Source organism: Gopherus flavomarginatus, chromosome 3 (assembly GCF_025201925.1).
Source record: "Gopherus flavomarginatus isolate rGopFla2 chromosome 3, rGopFla2.mat.asm, whole genome shotgun sequence".
In the NCBI taxonomy this organism is placed as follows: domain Eukaryota; kingdom Metazoa; phylum Chordata; order Testudines; family Testudinidae; genus Gopherus; species Gopherus flavomarginatus.
The window spans coordinates 61,106,525-61,131,716 of record NC_066619.1 but is presented as its reverse complement, the minus strand read 5'-3'; the positions used below and the strand labels follow the sequence as shown (position 1 = coordinate 61,131,716).

The 25,192-nt window shown below is 43.8% G+C and overlaps 1 protein-coding gene across 5 annotated transcripts in view; it reads left to right on the top strand.

Annotated features, from left to right (window-relative positions):
* KIAA0825 (KIAA0825 ortholog) overlaps nt 1-25,192 on the top strand; it is a 392,242-nt gene that overhangs the window by 9,659 nt on the left and 357,391 nt on the right. For 4 of the 5 annotated variants that reach the window (XM_050943864.1, XM_050943863.1, XM_050943865.1 and 1 more), the window contains one exon: nt 15,807-15,918. The gene's annotated coding sequence lies outside the window, so the exon portion shown is untranslated. The remainder of the gene's footprint in view (nt 1-15,806; nt 15,919-25,192) is intronic. The other variant, XM_050943867.1, reaches the window with a different exon arrangement.

Here is a 25,192-nt window from a genome sequence, read left to right as displayed (position 1 = left end):
TTGCACTTTTAGAAAGAGGTAAGGGATTGACTCTGTGTACACAAATTTGCAGAGGGACAAAAGGGTTGAGGTCTGTTATTTCTCACCTCTATATATTATTTATTTATTTAAAACATTTTTTATGTCAACAAGCATGTTATCTCTGGAGACACAAATCCACAATTTGAGAACTGCAAAAATAATCATCTCTGATAATATCTTCTACACTGAGTACTGAGTCCCATTGGGTAAATAGAAAGATTAACCTAAATAATCTATACAGAAGCCCCTGGAACCCCATAAGTTTGGGTCTCTAATCCATGAACTATTGGAACTCATTTACAGAACTTTTCTTAACCATTACATGACTATATTGTCTCATACGATAGAATTAGAATGTATAATCCCTTATTCCATGATGAGAAAAATTATAGCATGGAGAAACTAGCTTGTCAACAGAACAGTTGTTTAATAAAAAAAAAAAACAACAACAAAAAAACCGAAAAGGGATAGTTTATTTTTCCTAACCATGTATCAGAAATAATTGAACCATTTGAAGTCACATTTCGTCCCAAAAAATGTAGACTGAGGCAAATGTGGCATTTACATTTCAGCTCAAGCAGTTAAAACTTCAGCAGTTATAAGCAACTGAAAACAGGGTTTTATATTGTTAAGTGTGCAGCTACCTTAACTAGAAGTGCTAGCAGCTCTGCTTATAATGAATAAGTGGTGTGTGATAATGGTGCAGTACATGCATAAAACATTCTCTTTTGTGTTATAATCTCACAGAAAGGTGTCATTACTGAAAGAAAATTATCCAGTGGAGAATATTTTATGCATATGATGGGAAAAGATTTTATCCTATATATATTTATATTAAAAAAATCTTATCTGTTGCACAAGATCTACTAACGATTACCCTCTCTACCAATGTTTTTATAGATGAGCAAATTTTTAACAGATATCATTCAACTAAATACTGACTGCCACAGACAAATTTCAGTCACAGCCCAATGTCAGACACTTCATGTTAAAAATTTATAAAAGGAAATCAGTCAGAAGCTACATAGTTTTTACACAATGATTTATTTAAGATTGTATGAAATTTTCCCACAGAAAGACCACATGCATGTACAGGAAAAACATAACTTTGTGTCTCATTTTAAGGCCATTTTATAAGGCTTCCTGAACTATGGAGCCGTGCCCAGTGCTTCCACAACATACACAGTGAATATAATGTGTGGCATCCTTCACTATGGTGGCATGTTAACTTACAGGGCCAAAAGAGAAAATAGTAATCTTATAGCTAAAAAGTTACATGCACAGAAGCCAGTACATGCAAAAGTTATAGTTCACCTAACAATTAATTCCTTTTCCACAAATTTATACATTTGTACTGCTCTATGTAGCATTATGTTTCATGCCTTGATGCACATATGCAATGTGGTAAATAGTTTTCACAACACTTAATACTATTTTCTGAACCTTGTTGATTTTAATTGTTAATTACAATTGTGTATTAACATCCTGAAGCTTCTTTCTCCGTAGTATTTCAAAGATGCCTCCCTTGCTTTCATCTCGTGCAACCAAAACTTTTGTCTACATCCTAATCACCTTCCATTGTGATTTCTGAAATCTCGTGCTCTCTGGTCTCAGCATCCACCTGGTCTCCTGTCAGTTCTTATTAAAAACCCTGCTTAAATCATCCTCTTACATCAATCTGATCTTATTAGGCAGTCTGCTCTCCACAACAAACCCACTATAGACAGCATGTGCTATGATTTGGTGCTGCTGAATCAATGCTCATAGGTTCATAGGTTTCAGAGTAGCAGCCGTGTTAGTCTGTATCAGCAAAAAGAACAGGAGTACTTGTGGCACCTTAGAGACTAACAAATTTATTTGAGCATAAGCTTTCATGGGCTACAGTCCACTTCATCGGATACATAGAATGGAACATGCAGTAAGAAGATATTTTTACATACAAAGAACATGAAAAGGTGGAAGTACCCATGCCAACTGTCAGAGGCTAATTAATTAAGAGAAACTATTATCAGCAGGGGAGAAAAACTTTTGAAGTGATAGTCAAGATGGCCCATTTCGGACAGCTGACGCGAAAGTGTGAGGATACTTTAACATAGGGAAATAGATTCAATTAGTGTAATTACCGAGCCATTCCCAATCTCTGTTCAAACCTCAGTTAATGGTATCTAGTTTGCATATTAATTCAAGTTGAGCAGCTTCTCCTTGGAGTCTGTTTTTGAAGCTTTTCTGTTGCAAAATTGCCACCTTAACGTCTGTCATGAGTGATTTAGAGAGGCTGAAGTGTTCTTCTGGTTTTTGAATGTTATGATTCCTGATGTCAGATGTGTCCATTTATTCTTTTGCGTAGAGACTGTCCGGTTTGGCCAATGTACATGGCAGAGAGGCATTGCTGGCGCATGATGGCATATATCACATTGGTAGATGTGCAGGTGAATGTGCCCCGATGGCGTGGCTGATGTGATTAGGTCCTATGATGGTATCACTTGAATAGATATGTGGACAGAGTTGGCACTGGGCTTTATTGCAAGGGTAGGTTCCTGGGTTAGTGTTTTTGTTGTATGATGTGTAGTTGCTGGTGAGTATTTGCTTCAGGTTAGGGGGCTATCTGCCAGAAGGGACCACTGTGATAATCTAGTCTGACCACATCCTGTATAACACAGGCCATAGAACTTGCCCAAAATAATTCCTACAGCATATTTTTTGGGAAAACATCTAATTTTGATTCATAAATTGTCAGTGAAGAAGAATCTGCCGTGGTTAGGGCCCTACCGAATTCCATTTAGATCAATTTCACGATCATAGAATTTAAAAAATCATAAATTTCATTATTTCAGCTATTTAAATCAGAAATTTCATGGTGGTGTAATTGTAGAGGTCTTGATCCAAAAAGCAGTTGTGTGTGCGAGGGGTCATAGTAGTGCTACCTTTACTTCTGCGCTGCTGCTAGTGACGGCACTGCCTCCATAGGTGGGCAGCTGATAGGGTGAGAGATCACAACGGTAAAATATTGGGACACATTGGGCTGCCATCAGCCCTGCCCACAGTTTACTCCGCTCTGCCCCCTCCCACTGCACCCTTGCTCATCCCCTGGCCCGCTGCTGACTTGCTGCAAACCTCCTCAGTCCCCCACCCACCGCTTGCCTTCTCACACCCCCTGCCTGTTCCTGGCCCGCCACTCACCTTTTCAACCCCCCCCACCTGCCGCTGGCTTGCCGCTTGCCTCTTCACCCCTCCCACCTGCCACTCGCCTTCTACAGCACTGACTTCCCCTCTGCCTGGTGGGTGCTTGCCCACTCCCCTGCCTCTTTCCGCACGTGCACCGCCCTCGTCCTGCTCCCATTCCATCCCCTTCCCCCAAGTCCCTGTCCTGCCTCTTCTCTGCTTCCTCTCCTGAACGTGCAATGCTGTGGAGCGGGGATGTGGCTGGAAAAGGAGGTGAGGAATGGGGAGCTTGGCTGCCACTGCATGTGGGGCACTTGCTAATTTTTCTCTGTGGGTGCTCCAGCCCCAGAGCACCCACGGAATTGGCGCTTCCCTCCCATTCCCCTCCTTACCTGAATAGCGGGACAAATGGGGTTCCAATCGTACATGGATAAGGACGTGTCACAAGGGGTTAAATATTGGGACAGTCCTGATTTTATCGGCACATCTGGTCACTCTAGCAGCTGAAGAGAGGCGGCTGCTGGCCGAGAGCTCAGCTCTGAAGGCAGAACTGCCGCCAGCAGCCGTGCAGAAGTAAAGGTGGCATGGTATGCAGATCTGGGCCCTCAGTCAGCAGCTACCACTCTCTGGCCACCCAGCTCTGAAGGCAGCAGTGCAGAAGTAAAGGTGGCATGGTATGGTATTGCCACACTTACTTCTGCGTCGCTGCTGGTGGAGCGCTGCCCTCAGAGCTTGGTGCCCGGCCAACAGCCACCACTCTCTAACCTACCAGCTCTGAAGACAGCACAAAAGTGAGGGTGGCAATACCGTGACCACTCTAAAATAATCTTGCAACTCCCCCCTGCAACTCCTTTTTGGGTCAGGACCCCCAATTTGAGAAACACCGGTCTCACCCATGAAATCTGGTCTTTTGTGTGCTTTTACACTATACTATACAGGTCTCAATGGGGGAGATAAGATTTCATGGTACGTGACACATTTTTCATGGTTGTGAATTTGGTAGGGCCCTAGCCATGATCCTTGGCAAATTGATTCAATGGTTAATTACTCTCGTTGTTAAAAATGTATACATTATCTCCAGTCTGAACTTGTTTAGTTTCAATGTCCAGCCATTGGATCATGTTATACGTTTCTCTGCTATCATTAAATAGATGTTCCCCATGTTGGTACAACCTTGAGTTGAGCTCCTTGAGTCTATCACTATAATAAAAAGTGATTTATCTACAAATGTAGACAGGACAAAAGGGTTCAGTACCTTGCTCAACCATGATTTTTGAAATGGTGCTGAGCACAGTTTGGTTCTGCATGTCCTTTTAGATTAACTATTTCAGATGTAATTCAGGTGCACCTGTTACTAACATCCATTGTCAGCTGCTGCTAACTTTATTTATTAGCATAGACAAACATTTGAATCCCTCCACTAGGTCCCTTTTCACCATTGTATCAAGTTCAAACTTCTTGTCCTTACCTTCAGGATTGTGCATTACCTTGCCCCTCCCTGTCAGTCTGGCTCCAATTTCTTATCCAGTGATAACAGCCTTGAATGCTTAATTGATCTGCTCCCTCACAGCATTCTAATATTGGCTACCCTATGCAGAATGCCCTTCATGAGCTGGTCAGCAACCCATTTCCTTGTTCAAATTACTCTTCCCATCCTTTCCTGATATAGCCACAGGGCATTTTTCACCTAATATATCAATTCATTTTATTTATTTATTTATTTTATTTAAATTCATTATCTCTGTTAGGCACTAGCCTTCTCTCAGCACTTGAAAGTGTATTGGTGCATGTGCATAGTGATAGTTCTATAATTGTGACTACATATTAAAATAAAAATATACATTTGTTTTAACTTCCAATCAAGGAGTTATTCTTTCACTGTTTGTTTTTCTTCACAAAGGACAAACGTTACAGTGCAGAAAGCTATGTTTTTATTAAGCAGTCCCTAAAACCGTGTTTGATGTCACATGATACAGATGAATTTGAATCCTATCCCACAGAGCTTAGAAAGTGATTTCAGATGTGATACAACCACTGGGGCAACATATTTCCCCATCTATTTCTTGCCTTTCCTACTGTTCATTGCTCTGTGGTTGCCTTGGATGAAAGGAAAGAAAGATGAAGAGGTATAAGGTTATGGAAGGAAAGAGAAAAGAAAATATGCTGAAAGCAATGCAGGAAAATATATACCATGTACTCTGATCAAAAAGAATAAAAGAGGGAGGAGGATGAAAGTAAAATCAAGAAAGTAAAGAAAGTATAACAAAGGCAAGAGTATTACCAAGTTATATCTTTTTAAAAAGTAAATAAACCACTAACAGTATGTTATAATTATACACGACACAATTGTTTTATTCATTTATGTTATTGGGAAAGCTGGGAAATGTAGTATTAGTGCCCAGAATTGTACTAGCTACTTACTTTTTTTATACTTTTAGTAGGTTTTAGTCCTGAGGCTGATGTATAGTGGGTAATTTTTTTTCAAGTGCTGTTTGTAAGATGCTAGAAGAGATTTATCATGGAGATGTTCATCCTCACATCATTGTGCAGGATATTTCCTATCGCCGACAGATCTTACAGATGTATATTGTATCTTCATGCTTTCATTTATCTTTGCCATAAGAGTTCTGAGTCACTACCAGTACCAACCAGTCCAATTGGGCTATTAACTCCCTGAAACTTCTCACAAAAACTCTTGTAACAGTAGCAACTATTTTCTAAAATATTTTTAGCATGTGTACATAACTTATTTGTCACTGTCACAGTTGGGAAGACTTGGCCAGCAAGTGGGTGAAGCAAGTAGTACTTGCCAAAAGGACAATGTCGTCTTGAGTTTGGAAAGAGTAACATCTCTGAAGCAGAGCACATGTCGTTTTAGTGTTTTTATGGATATCAACAAATGAAGAGTGTTTCTGTCAAAAGATAGATTTCAAGGTTGTGTGGGTAGGGGTTAGCATAAGTCTGATTATCAGAGTTGCTGAAAGCCGTAACTCCCATTGACTTCACTAAGAGCTGTGAGTGCACAACACACCTGAAAATTAGGTCCATATATTTTCTTGTTGAGAGAGAGACCCTGAGCAGCTGTACTAGTTTTGGAACAATGTTGCATTCCTTCCAGCCCCCCACCCCTAGCCTCAGAGGTCAGGGAGGGGTTTTATCTGGGCCAGTAGTGAAATAAGAACTATGGCCCCTGTAAGGATTACCCCCCCCCTCACTTTGAGAAGGTCAGAAGACAATACTGTGCCTGATTGGTTGGATAGAAGAGTGCAACATAATATATACCCTCACAACCAAGGGGAAAGCTTATAAGCCTTTCCTTCTACACAGGAGCACTATTCTGCACCTGGTGCGGGATGTGGAGTTGCTGTAAAGTGACAGGCAGCAGAAAAGCCTGCTGTGGTTATTTACTGTCAGGGTACCCCACTACGCCCTGCAAGGTGGGAGGTCCCCATGAGCCTCAGGGTCAGCAGTGGGATCTGTAATGCTTCCTGGAGGTACCCAGCGTTGTGAAACAACTCACTACTACCTGCTCTTAGCATGAAGAAGTCTTGCCTGTCCCTGATGGGGGTCAGCTCCCCTCCTCCACTGATAACACAAGCATTCCTCTTTAGGCCTATGCAGGCTCTGCTGTTTCTCTACAGGTTAGCACTAGGCATGCTTCAGTCTCCCTGGAGTGTCCAGCGCCTGTTCCACTGGGCACTCACAGCATTCACAGAACCAGTGCTTCCAAAGAAACAATACACTCCAGCTTACCGGTTTCACCTCAGATAACCGCTTATGTTAACAAACAATACTTAGATATGTTTATTGTGAAAACAAGTAAAAGTTTATTTAACAAAGTGTAGAGATTTAAATGATAGCAAGTAGTAGTATTGGAAACAAATGGTTACATATAAAATAATAATGTGCATTCTAGAACCTAGAGTTATTTACCAGATATTTTCGTGTCTTGTAGAGCAATGCTTACCCTAAGTCCTTTCAGCATTTTGCTGTGATCCGCCATTCATGAGACAAGTCATACTGCCAGCTTGCCTCTTGGGTGAAAGATAAAATCTTGTCCCCTCTCTTTTTTGTTGTAGTTGCTGTTACAGACCATAGTTTCTTATCCCAGGAGGTCTCCTCTTCAGAGGTTTATCTTGGAGTTCTTTGTCTTTGTAAATCCTCAGCCTGCACCTGGCCTAGACACTAGACAGGTGTTCATGGTTCTATGTGCTGGTTGAGTTAGCCCTGAGGCTTGTCTCAACTCAGGTGACAAGTTTTACTTCATCTGTTTTGGAACCTAATATTTTACGCATCTCTTAATATGTTTCCCATGCAAACATCTTGTCATAATTATTATGATCAGTGGGCTACTGGCTCTTGGTAGAAAGACCTCACATGCCCCCCACCCCAGTGAAATATTATGCATATATCTGACCCAGGAGATCCCTGTGAAACCCTCTGTTAGTTAGCAGCAAGAGTCCCAGGGTCCCAGCAAGAACAGTGGAAATCACCCGCAGGATTGCAGCAGCAGGAAGGATGCGTGGCAGCAGTTGTGCCAAAAGTAGTTGCCCAGGGCTGGGTCGTTGGTACACAATAGGAGCCAGAGCTTTTCCCCTGTGGGGGTGATAGAGGAGGATGGAAGTTGTGGGATGTTTCTTGTTGGTCGGGGGGTGGATGAGTGGGCCCTGAAGGGGCAGCATGGTTAATACCCTGGTTGAGCTCTTGCCCCCACAGGACCATGGCAGAAAGGAAGAGTTGAGGGAAAGGCAGGAAGTTCCCTAGGGCCTGAAATCACTGACCTGTGGTGGAGGAGGAGGGATGCAACTTGGGAGTACCCATAAGGTTTCCCTTTGATAGGGGTTCAAGATCTCCTCTATACAAAGATCAGATGCTGTAGCAGTTTTCTTTCCCCCTGGATTGTTCGGGAGTTAGCACCACCCTGTAGCACAGGCTCCATATTCTGCTGGCAGCTGGGTTGCCAAACTAAAATGGATTTGTGGATTTCCTGGATCCTAGTGCCCAGACATTAGGGGTAGGCATTACATCAATTCATGACTTGCATGGGATCAAGACTGAAGTAGTAGCAACAGCCAATGGAGCGTTGGTCCTTCCCATAAGCAGAAGGTTACAGATCAAACACTTTTGAATCTAACTTAAGGCCACTGAAATGACTTCCACTGTGTTGAGAGTGAGTGGGAGGCATATAGTGTGATGGAAGCCACTGCAGTTAACAGTCCCAGTCTTTGAGTGAAGCAGGCTTAAACAGGAGTATCTGCTTCGATTATAGTGCACCTTCTCTAAGACAATAGACATGATATTTAAAGGGCAATATAAATAAATATTCTAATCATTGTGAAAGGAAAGTAGGGGCAGAGATAGAAAAGGAGGATATGGAAGCTAATAGACTAATTTGGATTTGGGAAAGTGGGCATGCTTCCTACTGAAGATGTGCAGGCATGCTGTAGGACAGAGATTCAGAGGAAGACTCAGCAATGTTAGAATATAACAGATTAGTCTGTTGGGTCCACAGTACAGTTAGGGCTCTGGCATGGGCCCATTTGGAGGAAATTAGATTGATGGTTCCAGTGTGTAAGGGAATCAAGTGTGACCAGGCTGACTATAGATGGGGCTGGTATCACTGCCTATTATTGAAGTTACCCAGCATTTCCCATTAAGCAGCTGGAAACAGTTCATATAACTTTGCCAAATTTACCAAGAGGCAGGACTGGAACAGGTTGGAGGGGATGGGCAGAAGGGGTCAGGTCTGTGAGTAACTCGCAAAAGAGACTGTGGCCACCGGAGTACTGTCGACTCCAGAGCTTGGAATGGAACTCAAAATTCCTGAATCTCACTGTTTCTCTGCTGTCAACAAATATTTGTGGAACGCACTGGCAGAGTATCTTATTTAGCCCCCGCCCCCCCTCCCCCACTACTGCTGCTACCAGTTACAGTGGATCTAAAGGTTCCAACCCTGCTGATGAACCATGTGGGTATCATCAATATGATACCACATAATGGAATTTTTGGCTTTTCAGTTTTTTATTAATCTAAGAAATTACACAGAAAAAAACTATGTTAAAAGAAATGTCTTTTCAACCTTGATTCAGTCCTCTTGTGCATCTGCATTATGATACAGTCTTTAGCTACATGCTCCTGTTTCATTCAATAAACAGGATGGACGGTGCTCACTTAATGAGCAGCTCACTCTTGTGCATCTGCATTATGATACAATCTTTAGCTACATGCACCTGTTTCATTCAATAAACAGGATGGACGGTGCTCACTTAATGAGCAGCTATTCAATATTTTGTTTTCTAATTGTTCATTGTGTGGTCCCATACCTTATTTACTATACACTATTCAGATCCTGCTCTGAAGATAGAATTATTAATTTCTTCATAGGGTTTTCTATGGATATTATAGTGTCTGAGTACTTTAAAAGCAATAATGAATCTATTTTCACAGCACATGAGATGAGTGGGTTTTATTATCCCCATGTTACAGAGGAAGAACTGAGCCACAGAGAGATTAAGGGAAAAAATATCTACTAATTTTGGCCGTCCAATTAGAGACACTTAGGACCTGATGTTTTCAGAATACCTAAGATTACATAGTATTTTATATGTTCAAACCACTGCTCCAATTGACCTCAGTTATAGCTGTGAGTGCTCAGGCCTTATGCAAATCAGACTCCAAGGTATCAAGAGGGACACTCAGAAAATTAAGAGTACGCAATTAGTGACCACCTGTGAAAGGCGTGGTTTAAGTGATTTACCTAGCATCACACAGGAACTCTGTGGCAGAGGCAGGACGAGAATCCAGTTCACCAGAGCAGTATTCATTTTCCTTTCTGCAATCCCTGGCCTCATTTGCTATTCACCATCTGCAACAAATGAAGCAGTGGTCCTAAACAAACCCTCTCCTTCACTACACTGTCCCAGTTCATTCCTGAGAACAAGTCCATCCTGTACACTGAATTTTAAAAAAAAGTGTGATAACGTAATTAAAGACTAGATCATATTGAACACACACAAGGGGCTCAGGCAACCTTAATTCTGCAATTTCCTAACTTTTAAGTGCTTGACTTTGCAACCCCCCCGTTCACTCTACTTCTCTGTAAGCTAACCACCCTCCCCACCCACCTTCGATCATCACTTGCAGAGGCAATAAAGTCATTGTTGCTTCACATTCATGCATTCTTTATTAATTTATCACACAAATAGGGGGATAACTGCCAGGGTAGCCTGGGAGGGGTGGGGGAGGAGGGAAGGACAAGGCACACTGCACTTTAAAACTTATTGAATGCCATCTTTCTGTTGCTTAGGCAGTCTTCTGGAGTGGAGTGGTTGGGTGCCTGGAGGTCCCCCCACCGTGTTCTTGGGGATCTTGGTGAGGAGGCTATGGAACTTGCGGAGGAGGGCAGTTGGTTACACAAAGCCCACAGCAGTGGTCTGTGCTCATGCTGCCTTTCCTGAACCTCAACCACACGCCGGAGCATATCAGTTTGTTCCCCCAGTAGCTTCAGCATTGCCTCTTGACTTCTATCACCAAGCTGATGCCACCTATCGTCTTGAGCCTGCCACCTGTCCTTGCATTCATATTGTGCTTTCCTGGACTCTGACGTTATCTGCCTCCACGCATTCTGCTGGGCTCTTTCAGTGTGAGAGGACTGCATGAGCTCAGAGAGCATTTCATCGTAAGTGTGTTTTTTTTCGCCTTCTAATCTTCACTAGCCTCTGGGAAGGAGAAGATAGTGTGAGCGTTGAAACATTTGCAGCAGGAGGAGGGGAAAAAAAGGGAGAGTGGTAGTTAAAAAGACACATTTTGGAGAACAGTGGGTAGATTCTTTCACGGTAAACCTTGCTGTTAACATTACATAGCATGTGCTTTCGGTACAGGGTCACATTTTGCCTCTTGTTGAGGGTATGCCGATTTGGTGTAAGAGATCACTCACACAGGGCCGGGCAACAGAATTCGGTTTGCAGGCAGCCATGGTAAGACAGTCTTTTGGCTTCTTTAACCTTCATAACATTTGGGAATGATTTCAAACAGCAGCACCCTCATTTCCCATACCAAGCAGCCATTGGGTTGGTCATTTAAAATGGGTTGGCAGTTTAAAAGGAGGGGCTGTGGTTTTCAGGTTAACGTGCAGCACAAACCCAACTAACTACCCTCCCCACCACAAACACCCAATTCTCTGGGATGATTGCTTCACCCCTCCCTCCACTGCATGGCTAACAGCAGGGAACATTTCTGTTCAGCCGCAGGCAAACAGACCAGCAGGAACGGGCACCTCTGAATGTCTCCTTAATAAAATCACCCTATTTCAACTAAATGACCATGAATGATATCACTCTCCTGAGGATAACACAGAGAGAGAAAGAACAGATGTTGTTTGAGTGCCAGCAAACATTGGGACCATACGCTGTGTTATGCAGTGATCCAGACTATGTGCTACTGGCCTGGCGTGGTAAAGTGTCCTACCATGGAGGACGGAATAAGCCTGCCCTCCCCAGAAACCTTTTACAAAGGTTTTGGAAGTACATCCAGGAGAGCTTTACGGAGATGTCGCTGGAGGATTTCCACTCCATCCCCAGACACCTTAGCAGATTTTTCCAGTAGCTGTACTGGCTGTGAATGCCAGGGTAAATTAATCATTAAACACATTTGCTTTTAAACCATATATAATATTTACAAGGTACACTCAGAGATCCTTCTCCCCATGGCGGCTCTGGGAGGCAGCCTTGGGTGGGTTCAGGGGGTACTGACTCCGGCTGGGTTCAGGGTGAGAAACTGTTCCTGGCTTTTGGGGAAAACGGTTTCTCCGCTTGCTTGCTGTGAGCTATCTTCAACCTCCTCCTCATCTTCCTAGTCACCAAAACCTGCATCCCTGTTGCGTGCTACTCCATTGACAGAGTCAAAGTACAAGGGTGGGGTAGTTGTAGGGGCACCTCCTAGAATGGCATGCAGCTCATCATAGAAGCGGCTTCTCTGGGGCTCTGACCCAGAGCGGCCAATTGCCTCTCTGGTTTGTTGGTTGACTTGCCTCAGCTCCTTAAGTTTCACGCGGCACTGCTGTGGGTCCCTGTTTATAGCCTCTGTCCTTCATGTCCTTGGAGATTTTTTCAAATGTTTGGGCATTTCGTCTTTTGGAATGGAGTTCTGATAGCATGGATTCCTCTCCCCATATAGCAATCAGATCCCGTATCCCATTTGGTCCATGCTGGGGCTCCTTTGTGATTCTGGGACTCCGTCATGGTCACCTTTGCTGATGAGACCTGCTCTCACCTGTAGATTGCCATGCTGGCCAAACAGGAAATGAGATTCAGAAGTTCATGGACCTTTTCCTGTCTCCCTGGCCAGTGCATCTAAGTTGAGAGCGCTGTCCAGAGCTGTCACAATGGAGCACTCTGGGATAGCTCCCAGAGGCCAATACCATCAAATTGCGACCACACTACCCCACACTACCCCAAATTCGACCCAGCAAGGTCGATTTCAACACTAATCCCCTTGTCGGGGGAGGAGTACAGAAAATGATTTTAAGAGCCCTTTAAGTAAAAAAAAAAGAACAGTTTCATCATGTGCACGGGTGCAGGGTTAAATCAATGCAACTCTGCTAAATTCGACCTAAACTCGTAGTGTAGACCAGGGCTTACATTCATTGGCCAGGGAGGGGCCATGTGAATGGATCAGTGTGTACATTGTAGGAAACTATTTGGGGATGCAGTAAAGGACTACAGATAAGGATTAGGACAAAGGTATTAGGGGTGGAATAAAGTCCTTTTCCTGGGGGTAATTGTGAACTGGTCTGATCTGCTGCAGTGGAGGATCTGATGTGGGGAGTGAGTGGGCAAGGCCAGGTGAGAATTAAATTGACTGGTGGTAAATTATGTGAGCAGGAAAAATTGATGATTACCTATCATAAAATGCATATTCAGTATCCGAGTTATTCAAGGAAGAGGTTGTACATCTCTCCAGCAGGGAATGGAGGTTAATCTAGCCGCTAGTAGGGAATGAAGTGTTAACAATCTGGGAATCCAGCAGGCGTGCTGAGGAGGCAGTGAAGCAAATTTGTGATGCCTCCTGGTGGCGGTGCCCAGTGCAGGTAATGGTTCAATGTGGGGTCTGGTTCACTGATAAACTGAAATTGGAAATAGATTAGGAGAAGGCATTTTCTAAAGAAGTTGGGGACTGGGGTCAGGGCTTTTAATGTTCAATACATTGAGGAGACAACCCCTTCATAACTCTCATATGAGGAAAAGGCAATGGGTCCCAACAATCGTGCTGGGACCAGGTTGATTGATGGCAGCCCTCCAGCAGGTGGCATGAATTACAAAGGAAGGGTGACCTGCACTGGATGCGTTGCTGCTGGATAGTTTCCAAATGCGTTGTTAAAGTTGTGGCCTAGTTAAACCACATTTCTGATGTGTGATGCAAAGAGCTCTGCCAATTGAACTTCATTTTTCATGAGGAAAAAAATTGTTCCTGGTACATGTCCAGAGTTTACCCTTAAATGAACTTGAGGTTTATTAAATCCTAAAAAAAAATATTTTTTATCCTTTTGTTCTTCCTCAAAACATAAGGAGAAGAGACTATGGAATTAGCTGGGACACCTGATATTTAGTGAAGAACTAGTAGGTGTATAGGACAGAACAAGAAAAAATGTCTAATTTAACTTTCTCTGAGTTACATTTCCACTATGCCAACCAGCCTTTTAAAATGATTTCTTACAGCATATGCAGATACTGAGGTGCATTTTATGTAACTAATTCAATAACAGTTTTCCAGTTGTGTGTAGCATTGAAAGAAACTACAAGTTCAGTTTTTGCACTGCAGACACTTACAGATGAGCTTTGTAGCTGCCCTCACTGTCAAGGAAGGATGATCTTTTAACTGAACATCTAATTCATAGAGAAGAGAGTAGCTAATATGTGAGAAATTTTCTTCTATGATTAAGTGTAATTTCCCAGCTTAAAGCTTCCTCCAAACAGTCAACATACTGCAGCACTGTATTTTGGTTTCTAAGAGTAATATGATTAGCAATTTCTCTTTACAAGTATGTGTCATCTGTCAACATTGTGATGTGCCTGATCTCTTCTCTCTTGCAGAGCACAATTCAGTTCTAAACCCAAATCGTCTGCATGGCAATGCAACAGGGCTGCTATGATGGCTCTCTCTCTTCTTCTTTTTAATTCCCTATTCCTATCCAATACATTTTTATTTTATGTTTTTGATCAAGCTGAAACTGCTATACATTGTTAACTAATTTTACTTGTCTTCAGTTAAAATCACTGCAATAATCAGTGTAAATTTTTTTTGCTTATGTGCTTATTTTTAGCAAATAAGCTACTTTATTTAACTTATGACTTGTCTAAACATGTTGGAAGTATTGAATTTTAAGGCATAACATTCACACTCTGAAAAGGGAACAGTGACAAGTTCAGTCAAAAGGAAAAAGAGGAATAATTTATAAAAGGAAGATAATGATGCCAGCCAGTTGTTTTAAAGTGCATCTATCTCAACTTTAATGAATTAGATTTGTCAACAGCATATATTTTATGCACTACTTCTAATGAAGTGGCATACCGGCAGTGCAGTGTACTTTGAGGTTTACTCCATCAAAGCTTTTTGCTGTCTTAAAGTAGACCTTTTTAAATAATAGATACTAAAAACTACATTTAAATAACATTAAGGTTGTGACACAAACACCAAATGACAAACTTCAGGCAATTCAAAGTTAAGGCTGACAACTTGTCATTAACTCACATTGTTTCTTTTTAAAAAGAAGCACAATAGCATGATTTAAGGACTGAGTGTCAGCTTAACTTTAAATTTCTTGGCTTTTGTTCTCTGGTGTCACAACCTTAATGTCATTTTTCATATAGTTTTTTGCATTTCCTTTACTACTTATTTCTTTATTAAAAAAACAACAACACTGTGTTTTTGTACCCAAGAGACAGAAATGGATTTTTCAGTACTTTTGGTCTATTTGTTAAAAGCATGTTTAGGAAGGAGTTTAATTTTTAATTGTGGACTAGTAGTGGTATTAGTGTTTCCCAACCTACATCCTAGCTACTTGACTGAGAGTTCTTCCCATTGCCATAGCTGATCCATCCTGGAGGATGCTCCAGAAGGAATTTCCATTCCTTTATATAAAATAATGAGTTTTTAAAACCCTCCACAATTCTCACTAATTTTTTAAAATTACTTGACTCAAAAGAGGCAAGAACCCTCTTTTCACAAAGTTGTATTATAGAATATTCAGTTGATGGATGGGATACACTGTACTTCTGTAGTAGCAGCTGTACCCATTTTTCACCGATGTGGATCCCTCCAAGTTAAATCTGACTTACACTAAGTTGTTAGTCAGAAGATTTACACACACTCACACATAAATTTGAGGCATGCACCAACAGAAATGAAGAAACTCAAAGTTAAAACTAGCACTTAAATTTAAAAAAAAAAATTTGTCCAATTGCATAAGTTAACAATTTATCAGTGGGAATTAAGAATTTTCTCTTTTCATTGGACCATGTTTTTATGTAACATTTAAACATCTTTAAGACTTACTTGTGAATTTTTTTATTCCTAAAATGCTGCCAGTTGGTAATCTTATTACTTGTTTGTTTGTTTTTACATAGGTCTATTGAAAAACTTCTGCTACTGCTATGTGAACTCAATATGGTCCCTTAAGAAGTCTGTTCACACTGAAGATCACAAGGTGGTGTTACAAAGAAAATCTGTTTAGTGAAGGTACCGTACTTAGCGCATATGTACCTGACCTGACAGGATATTTTCCAAATTTCCCTGTTATAAATTATATATGTTTTTGAAATTCTAGTGTGATAATTGCACATGTATGATAGCTATGACATTCTCCCACTGACCAGAAGGAAAGGATGAAAGATAGGTTTACATTTTAAAAATTCTTTGACATAGATTAGATGTTTCTAATCAAGATTATATGTGAGATATGATTATTTAAACACTTGTTTGGAGAGCCATGTAACAGCTGCTGACTTTGAATTTCAGCTTTTTTATTTTTATTAAGTTAAAAGTGAGCTGAGGGTGAGCCACTACATAAATTCATAACTTCTCTGTGCACCAGATATACTTGGCATAGTCACAGAGAAATAGGTAGATTTGGACTCTGAATATACTTTAGATGATTGTGTTGTAATATGTGAACAGGTCAGAGCAATATAGTTGTTTATCTGAAACAGTATATTATATTATATATGTCATATGGTACATGGTCATAGGACATAGCAATTATTTTGATATTAGTTTGCAGATTGTTTATATGAGTTGCTTAGTTACTTAATCCAAGGGTACATTAAAGGTTATTCTATACCAATAGGGCAATCGGCTAGTTATCTTAGGTGCAAATACATGAATGCCTGTGAAACAAGCAGGAAGAACAGAAAAAAAAAACGATCCGAGTAACTATAGGCCTGTTAGTTTAACATCTGTAGTATGCAAGCTTTTGGAAAAAATTTTGAAGGAGAAAGTAGTTAAGGACATTGAGGTCAATGGTAATTGGGACAAAATACAACATGGTTTTACAAAAGGTAGATTGTGCCAAACCAACCCGATCTCCTGCTTTGAGAAGGTAACAGATTTTTTAGAGAAAGGAAACACAGTAGATCTCTAAAATCAGCAAAGAGTCCTGTGGCACATTATAGACTCACAGATGTATTGGAGCATGAGCTTTTGTGGGTGAATGCATCTGATGAAGTGGGTATTCACCCATGAAAGCTCATGCTCCAATACGTCTGTTAGTCTATAAGGTGCCTCAGGACTCTTTGCTGCTTTTACAGATCCAGACTAACACAGCTACTCCTCTGATACAGTGGATCTAATTTTCCTTGATTTCAATAAGGCATTTGATGCAGTTCCACATGGGGAATTTAGTTAAATTGGAAAAGATGGGGATCAATATGAAAATTGAAAGGTGGATAAGGAACTGGTTAAAGGGGAGACTATAGTGGGTCATACTGAAAGGTGAACTGTCAGGCTAGAAGGAGGTTACTAGTGGAGTTCCCCAGGGATCAGTTTTGGGACCAATCTTATTTAATCTTTCTATTACTGACCTTGGCACAAAAAGTGGGAATGTGCTAATAAAGTTTGTGGATGACACAAAGCTGGGAGGTATTGCTAACGCAGAGAAGGACCGGGAATATCATACAGGAAGATCTGGATGACCTTGTAAACTGGAGTAATAGTAATAGGATGAAATTTAATAATGAAAAGTGCAAGATCATGCATTTAGGGATTAATAATAAGAATTTTAGTTATAAATTGGGTTCACATCAGTTGGAAGTAACAGAGGAGGAGAAGGACCTTGGAGTATTGGTTGATCACAGAATGACTATGAGCCTCCAGTGTGATATGGCTGTTAAAAAAGCTAATGCGGTTTTTGTCATAACCTTAGTCCCAGATTTGGACCTTAGCGTCCAAAATATGGGGGTTAGCATGAAAACCTCCAAGCTTAGCTACCAGCTTGGACCTGGTACCTGCTGCCACCACCCAAAAAATTAGAGTGTTTTGGGGCACTCTGGTCCCCCTGAAAAACCTTCCCTGGGGACCCCAAGACCCAAATCCCTTGAGTCTCACAACAAAGGGAAATAATCCTTTTTCCCTTCCCCCCTCCAGGTGCTCCTGGAGAGATACACAGACACAAGCTCTGTGAATCCAAACAGAGTGAATCTCCCTCTCTGTTCCCAATCCTGGAAACAAAAAGTACTTTCCTATTCCCCCAGAGGGAATGCAAAAATCAGGCTAGCAATCCAACACACAGATCTCCCCGATTCCTTCCTCCCACCAATTCCCTGGTGAGTACAGACTCAATTTCCCTGAAGTAAAGAAAACTCCAACAGGTCTTAAAAGAAAGCTTTATATAAAAAGAAAGAAAAATAAGTACAAATGTTCTCTCTGTATTAAGATGATACAACACAGGGTCAATTGCTTAAAAGAATATTGAATAAACAGCCTTATTCAAAAAGAATACAAATCAAAGCACTCCAGCACTTATATTCATGCAAATACCAAAGAAAAGAAACCATATAACTTACTATCTGATCTCTTTGTCCTTACACTTGGAAACAGAAGACTAGAAAAAAGAAACTACTTCTCCAAAGCTCAGAGAAAGCAGGCAGCCAGAAAACAAAGACAAAGACACTCAATTCCCTCCACCCAAAGTTGAAAAAATCCGGTTTCCTGATTGGTCCTCTGGTCAGGTGCTTCAGGTGAAAGAGACATTAACTCTTAGCTATCTGTTTATGACAGTTTTAGGATGCATTAGGCGAGGTATTTCCAGTAAACATAAGGAGGTGTTAGTACTGTTATACAAGGCACTGGTGAGACCTCATCTGGAATACTGTGTGCAGTTCTGGTCTCCCATGTCTAAGAAGGATGAATTCAAACTGGAACAGGTTCAGAGACGGACTACTAGGTGATCCGAGGAATGGAAAACCTGTCTTATGAAAGGAGACTGAAAGAGCTTGGCTTGTTTAGCCTAACCAAAAGAAGGCTGAGGGCAGATATGATTTGCTCTTTATAAATATATCAGAGGGATAAATATCAGGGAGGGAGAGGAATTATTTTAGCTTAGTACCAATGTAGACACAAGAACAAATGGATATAAACTGGACACTAGGAAGTTTAGACTTGAAATTAGACGAATGGTCTGTGGTGGGATGTTAGATGGGGTGGGATCTGAGTTACTACAGAGAAATTCTTTCCTGGGTACTGGCTGGTGAGTCTTGCCCACGTGCTCAGGGTTTAACTGATCGCCATATTTGGGGTTGGGAAGGAATTTTCCTCCAGGGCAGATTGGCAGAGGCCTTGGAGGTTTCTCGCCTTCCTCTGCAGCATGGGGCACAGATCACTTGCTGGAGGATTCTCTGCACCCTGAGGACTTCAATAACTCAGACATAGGTTAGGGGTTTGTTACAGGAGTGTGTGGGTGAGATTCTGTGGCCTGTGTTGTGCAGGAGTTCAGACTAACTGACCATAATGGTCCCTTCTGACCTTAAGTCTGTGAATTTATGAATTGGAAGTCCTGGCACAATCAAAGAACTATGATGTGATTGGAATAGCAGAAACTTAGTGGGGCAGTTCACATGACTGAAACACTGTCATAGATAGATATAAACTGTTCAGGAAGGACCAGTACGGGAGGAAAGATGGAGGAGTTGCATTGTATGTAAGAGAGTGGTATGATTGCTCAGAGCTCCAGTATGAAACTGGAGAAAAGCCTGTTGAGAATCTTTGGGTTAAGTTTAGAGGCAAGAGCAAGAAGAGTGATATCGTGGGGGGTGTGTGTGTGTGTGTGTGTGTGTGTGTGTGTGTGTGTGTGTGTGTGTGCTATAGACCACCAGATCAGAAGGGTGAGGTAGATGGGGGTTTCTTGGGACAACTAACTGAAGTTTCCAGATCACAGGCCCTGGTTCTAATGGGGATTTCAGTCACCCTGACATCTGCTGGGAGAGCAATATAGCAACGCACAGACAATCCAGGAAGTTTTTGGAGAGTGTTAGGGACAACTTCCTGGTTCAAGTGCTGGAGGAACTGACTAGGGGCCATGGTCCTCTCTACCTGCTGCTTACAAACAGGGAAGAATTGGTAGGGGAAAGAGAAGTGGGTGGCAGCCTAGGCAGCAGTGACCATGAGATGGTTGAGTTCAGGATCCTCACAAAAGGAAGAAAGAAGAGTAGCAAAATACAGACCCTGGAGTTCAGAAAAGCAGACTTTGACTCCGTTAGGGAACTGATGGGCAGAATCCGCTGGGAGGCTAATATGAGGGGGAAAGGAGTCCAGGAGAGCTGGCTGTATTTTAAAGAAGCCTTATTGAGGGTGCAGGAACAAACCATACCGATATGCAGAAAGAATAGCAAATATGGCCGGCAACCAGCTTGGCTTAACAGTGAAATCTTCGGTGAGCTTAATCTCAAAAAGGAAGCTTACAAGAAGTGGAAATTTGAACAGATGACTAGGGAGGAGTATAAAGATATTGCTTGAGCATGCAGGGTTGTAATCAGGAAGGCCCACGCACAGCTGGAGTTCCAGCTAGCAAGTGATGTGAAGGGTAACAAGAAGAGTTTCTACAGGTATGTTAGCAACAAGAAGGAGGTCAGGGCAAGTGTGGTACCCTTACTGAATGGGGGAGGCAACCTAGTGACAGAGGATGTGGAAAAAGCTGAAGTACTCAATGGTTTTTTTCCCTTGGTCTTCACAGACAAGGTCAGCTCCCAGACTGCTGCATTGGGCAACACAGTATGGGTAGCAGCCTTCAGTGGTGAAAGAACAGGTTAAGGACCATTTAGAAAAGCTGGACATGCACAAGTCCATGGGTCCAGATGTAATGCATCCAAGGGTGCTGAGAGAGTTGGCTGATGTGATTGCAGAACCATTGGCCATTATCTTTGAAAATTCGTGCAATTGGGGGAAGTCCTGGACAATTGGAAAAAGGCAAATATAGTGCCCATATTTTAAAAAGGAAGAAAGAGAACCCAGGGAACTACAGACCGGTCAGCCTCACTTCAGTCCCTGGAAAAATCATGGAGCAGGTCCTCAAGGAATCCATTTTGAAGCACTTGGAGGAGAGGAAGATGGTCAGGAACAGTCAATATGGATTCACTAAGGGCAAGTCGTGCCTCACCAACCTGATTGCCTTCTATGATGAGATGACTGGCTCTATGGATATGGGGAAAGTGGTGGATGTGATATATCTTGACTTTAGCAAAGCTTTTGATATGGTCTCCCACAGTATTCTTGCCAGCAAGTTAAAGTAGTATGGATTTGATGAATGAACTGTAAGGTGGATAGAAAGCTGGCTAGATTCCCGGGCTCAACAGATAGTGATCAACAGCTTGATGTCTAGTTGGCAGCCAGTATCAAGCGAAGTGCCCCAGAGGTCAGTCCTGGGGCTGGTTTTATTCAACATCTTTATTAATTATCTGGATGATGGGTTGAATTGCACCCTCAGTAAGTTCACAGATGACACTAAGCTGGGGCAAGAGGTAGATACGCTGGAGGGTAGGGATAGGGTCCAGAGTCACCTAGATAAATTTGAGGATTGGGCCAAAAGAAATCTGATGAAGTTCAACAAGGACAATTGCAGAGTCCTGAACTTAAGAAAGAAGAATTCCATGCACCGCTACAGGCTGGGAACCGACTGGCTAAGCAGCAGTTCTGCAGAAAAGGACCTGGGGATTACAGAGGATGAGAAGTTGGATCTGAGTCAGCAGTGTGCCCTTGTTGCCAAGAAGGCCAACAGCATATTGGGTTGTATTAGGAGCATTGCCAGCAGGTTAAGGAAAGTGATTATTCCCCTCTGTTCGACACTGGTGAGGCCACGCCTGGAGTATTGCATCCAGTTTTGGTCCCCCAACTATGGAAGGGATGTGGACAAATTGGAGAGAGTCCAGCAGAGGACAATGAAAATGATTAGGGGGCTGGAGCACATGACTTATGAGGAGAGGCTGAGGGAACTGGGGTTATTTAGTGTGCAGAAGAGAAGAGTGAGGGGGGATTTGATAGCAGCCTTCAACTACCCGAAGGGGGGTTCCAAAGAGGATGGAGCTCGGCTGTTCTCAGTGGTGGCAGATGACGGAACAAGAAGCAGTGGTCTCAAGTTGCAGTTGAGGCGGTCTAGGTTGGATATTAGGAAACACTATTTCATTAGGAGCATGGTGAAGCACTGGAATGAGTTACCTAGGGAGGTGGTGGAATCTCCATCCTTAGAGGTTTTTAAGGTCTGGCTTGACAAAGCCCTGGCTGGGATGATTTAGTTGGTGTTAGTCCTGCTTTGAGCAGGGGATTGGACTAGATGAGCTCCTAAGGTCTCTTCCAACCCTAATATTCTATGATTCTATCAGGAGTAGTCTATAAGAAGACCGTGGGTCAAATCTTCCAGATGCTTTTCAATGGACTGCTTGGGCAGAAGCCAAGCCAGGGCTGGAGCCATGTGGATCCATGCCCAGTTCCAGGCCTCTCAGCATGGGGCAGGCAGTTGGACTGTGCTGTGGGGCGCAGTGTGTCCCTGGGTGGCTGCTTGTGGAGCCACAGCCCCACAAGCAGCAGCACAGGGTTTAGGAGGGGGGAAGTGGTGATTTTGGGGGAGGACGTCTCCATCCCTCACATCCGGACAGCCTAATGTGTCTCCACTACACCCTGCCCCTCCATTCTAGGAGTGATGGAGTATTTTGTGCTCATTCTACAGCCTAATCAGAGGGCAGGACCGTAATTCAAATTCTTCTCTGCTTTCCCTGGAGATGGCGGGGCCGGCTTGGGCCATGGATCCATCTACTCGTGCGGGAGCATTGAGGCTTTAAGCCCGGTGGTTGCTGCAAATGGCCTATGCCCATCAGCGATCCACGTAGCAGCTGCCTAAGGTACTTAGGCGAAGGGCACATAAGGGACAAGTGCCATATCTGCAAGTCCTTTAAACCTAGGATGAAGAAGGAGCATGATATCCATCTAAGAGCGCTCCTAATGGAATCGGCACTCGCTCCATGCACAGTACTTCCTCAGTGCCATCCACGAGCTGGCACCAGTGTCGTCATCCCCGCCCCCTACAAGGCTCCGGTCAAGAAGCCAAAAAAGACTGTGAGGGGAAGATCTCCTACCTCCCACAAGGGAAAGGAAAGAGCAGGGGGAGAGCCAGGATCCATGTTGGGCAGCTCAATATCGCCCTAGGGAAGTTAGGCCTTACCTCAAGTTGAGCAGTGCAGCCTATCTCATGCTTTGCCTGCGACTCCAGATAGTGGTGTAGTTCCTAGCCAGCTACAGGTGCCGTCGGTGCCCAAAGCGCCCCTTCAAGCAGCTCAGGAGATCCTGACACTGCCAGTGCTGCCCTCACCAGTTTCCGCGCTACCCTGGTCTCAGGGAAAACCCGCACTGGGATCTATGCATACGTTCCCACCTCAGCGGTACTGTTCCCCATCGAGAGGGACATCCCGTCAGCATTCACCCCCCTGCAGCCTCCATACCTCAGGACTGGAGAGGCAGGCTCACAAACCTCTCTGATCCCCACACCAGGGGCACCCATCGAGGGACTCGAGGCATAGTTCGGCAGTAGATTGGCACAGACCCTGCGAGGCACGCGCCACCTGGCAAGAACTCCGAGACCAACCCCGACCATCTCCAAGGACCTGGGACCAATCCAACACCAGAGACCACTGATCATCGAGCCATCATCACTTGTCTCCAAGAAGGAGATCACTCTACTCAGGACGATCCTCCTGGCAACCGGCCTGTAGTAGCTCCCGATCTCGTTCAACATCCCAGTACTAGTCAAGTAGCGTGAGGCGTGGATAGCTTGGTAGTCGATGCAGATCTGCCAGATGCCGTCAGTCCCCAAGAGTCCAACCAAGACAGTCTTGCTTGGACAGGTCGGCTTCAGGATGCAGTGACTGGCACTGGTCAAACAAGAGCCACCATTCAGCCTCATCCTGCTTGCCCGGTACCAACCACTCTGTTGATAGCTCCAGCTCGGAGCAAGGTTCCGTGATTGCGGGACAAGCCCCAGTACAGGTGGTGCCAACTACCTTATCAGCACTGAAACCTGTCCCATGGCCCCAAGATCAATGGCCAGCACCATGGTACCTGGGGAACCCTTGTGGGGGGGGTTCACCCAACCTTTCCAGGCTGCCCAATCGGTGTCAGGAGCCTCTGAGAGGCCAGTGGCCTCAGTATCCCATTCCTCTCAGGTGCTTGAGACTTCGGGGGGTAAGATCCCACAGCTCCATGAGGACCTAGTGGAGCAAACTGCTGGATCACCAATGGATGTGGAAGTTCCCGTGGCACTGGCATCATCCTCGTCGTCACCAGATGAGTCTATAATGGGGGCCCCTCACCCAGATCCTCAGGATGATGCCAAAGCGTACCAGGAACTTTTGAAGAGAGTCGCTTCTAACTTCAGGCAGAGGAATTAGAGGAGCCCTCGGACTCTCCATTTGAGGTCTTATACTCCTCAGCTCCTGACGGGGTGGCTCTACCCCTTCATGAAGGTGTTTCCAAGATCACGAAAGCCCTGTGGCAGGGGTAATTGAAGAGGGGCTCTATCTCTAAAAGGGCTGAACACAAGTACTTCGTGTCAACCAATGAGTACTTATACTCCCACCCAGCCCCCAATTCCCTTGTGGTTGAGGTGCTTAAACACAAGAAGAAACAGTGACAACCTGGGGCTATCCCCAATAATAAAGACTGCAGAAGGCTGGATCTTTTCGAATGTAAGGTTTATTCATCTTCCAGCCTTCAGCTGAGAGTAGCCAACCACCAAGCCCTCCTTGGCCAATATGACTTCAGTATGTCGCAAGCCATGGCCAAGTTCGAAGGGTCACTCCCCAAAGCTTCCAAAAGGAGTTCTGAGCTATCTTTGAGGGCATGACTGCAGCCAGGCCAGCCCTCCAGGCAGCGTCAAACGCTGCTGATTCTGCTGCCTGCACCATGGCTTCCACTATCTCCATACAGCGAGTCTCTTGGCTGCTCCTCTCTGGGTTGTCCACCAAGGCCCAGCAGCTCCTGCCACCACACTGAAGACCCTCAGTCTCTATGTCTCAGCCTGGTGCACAAGTGGTTCAAACCACAGCAGCCACAAGGCCAGGGGACCCAGCCTTGGCAGGACCAGCCCCATAAACGAGTCAAGGAGTACAAGCGCCATCTGAGCCATCTGCCTCCACCCTCTGCCCAGTCGGGCTCGACCCAGAGTAAGCAGGGGGCTGAACAGTTTTGAGAGTGTGCCCAAGGGTGACCTAACAGACTATTCCCCGGGTCTGTCTTTCTCAGTGTTCTCCTTTCCCTCTTCCTCCATGCCTGGTCAGCTATAACCTTGGACCGCTGGGTCCTCAGCACAGTGGAAAAGGGTTATACTCTCCAGTTCCTTTCTACCCCTCCTTCCCCCCTGCCTGGATCCCCGAGCCTGGTATGCCACCCTGGACTTGAAGGATGCCTACTTCCACATAGCGATCTTTCAGGGACACATACACTTCCTCCGGATTTATGGTGGTGTCCCACGACTGCT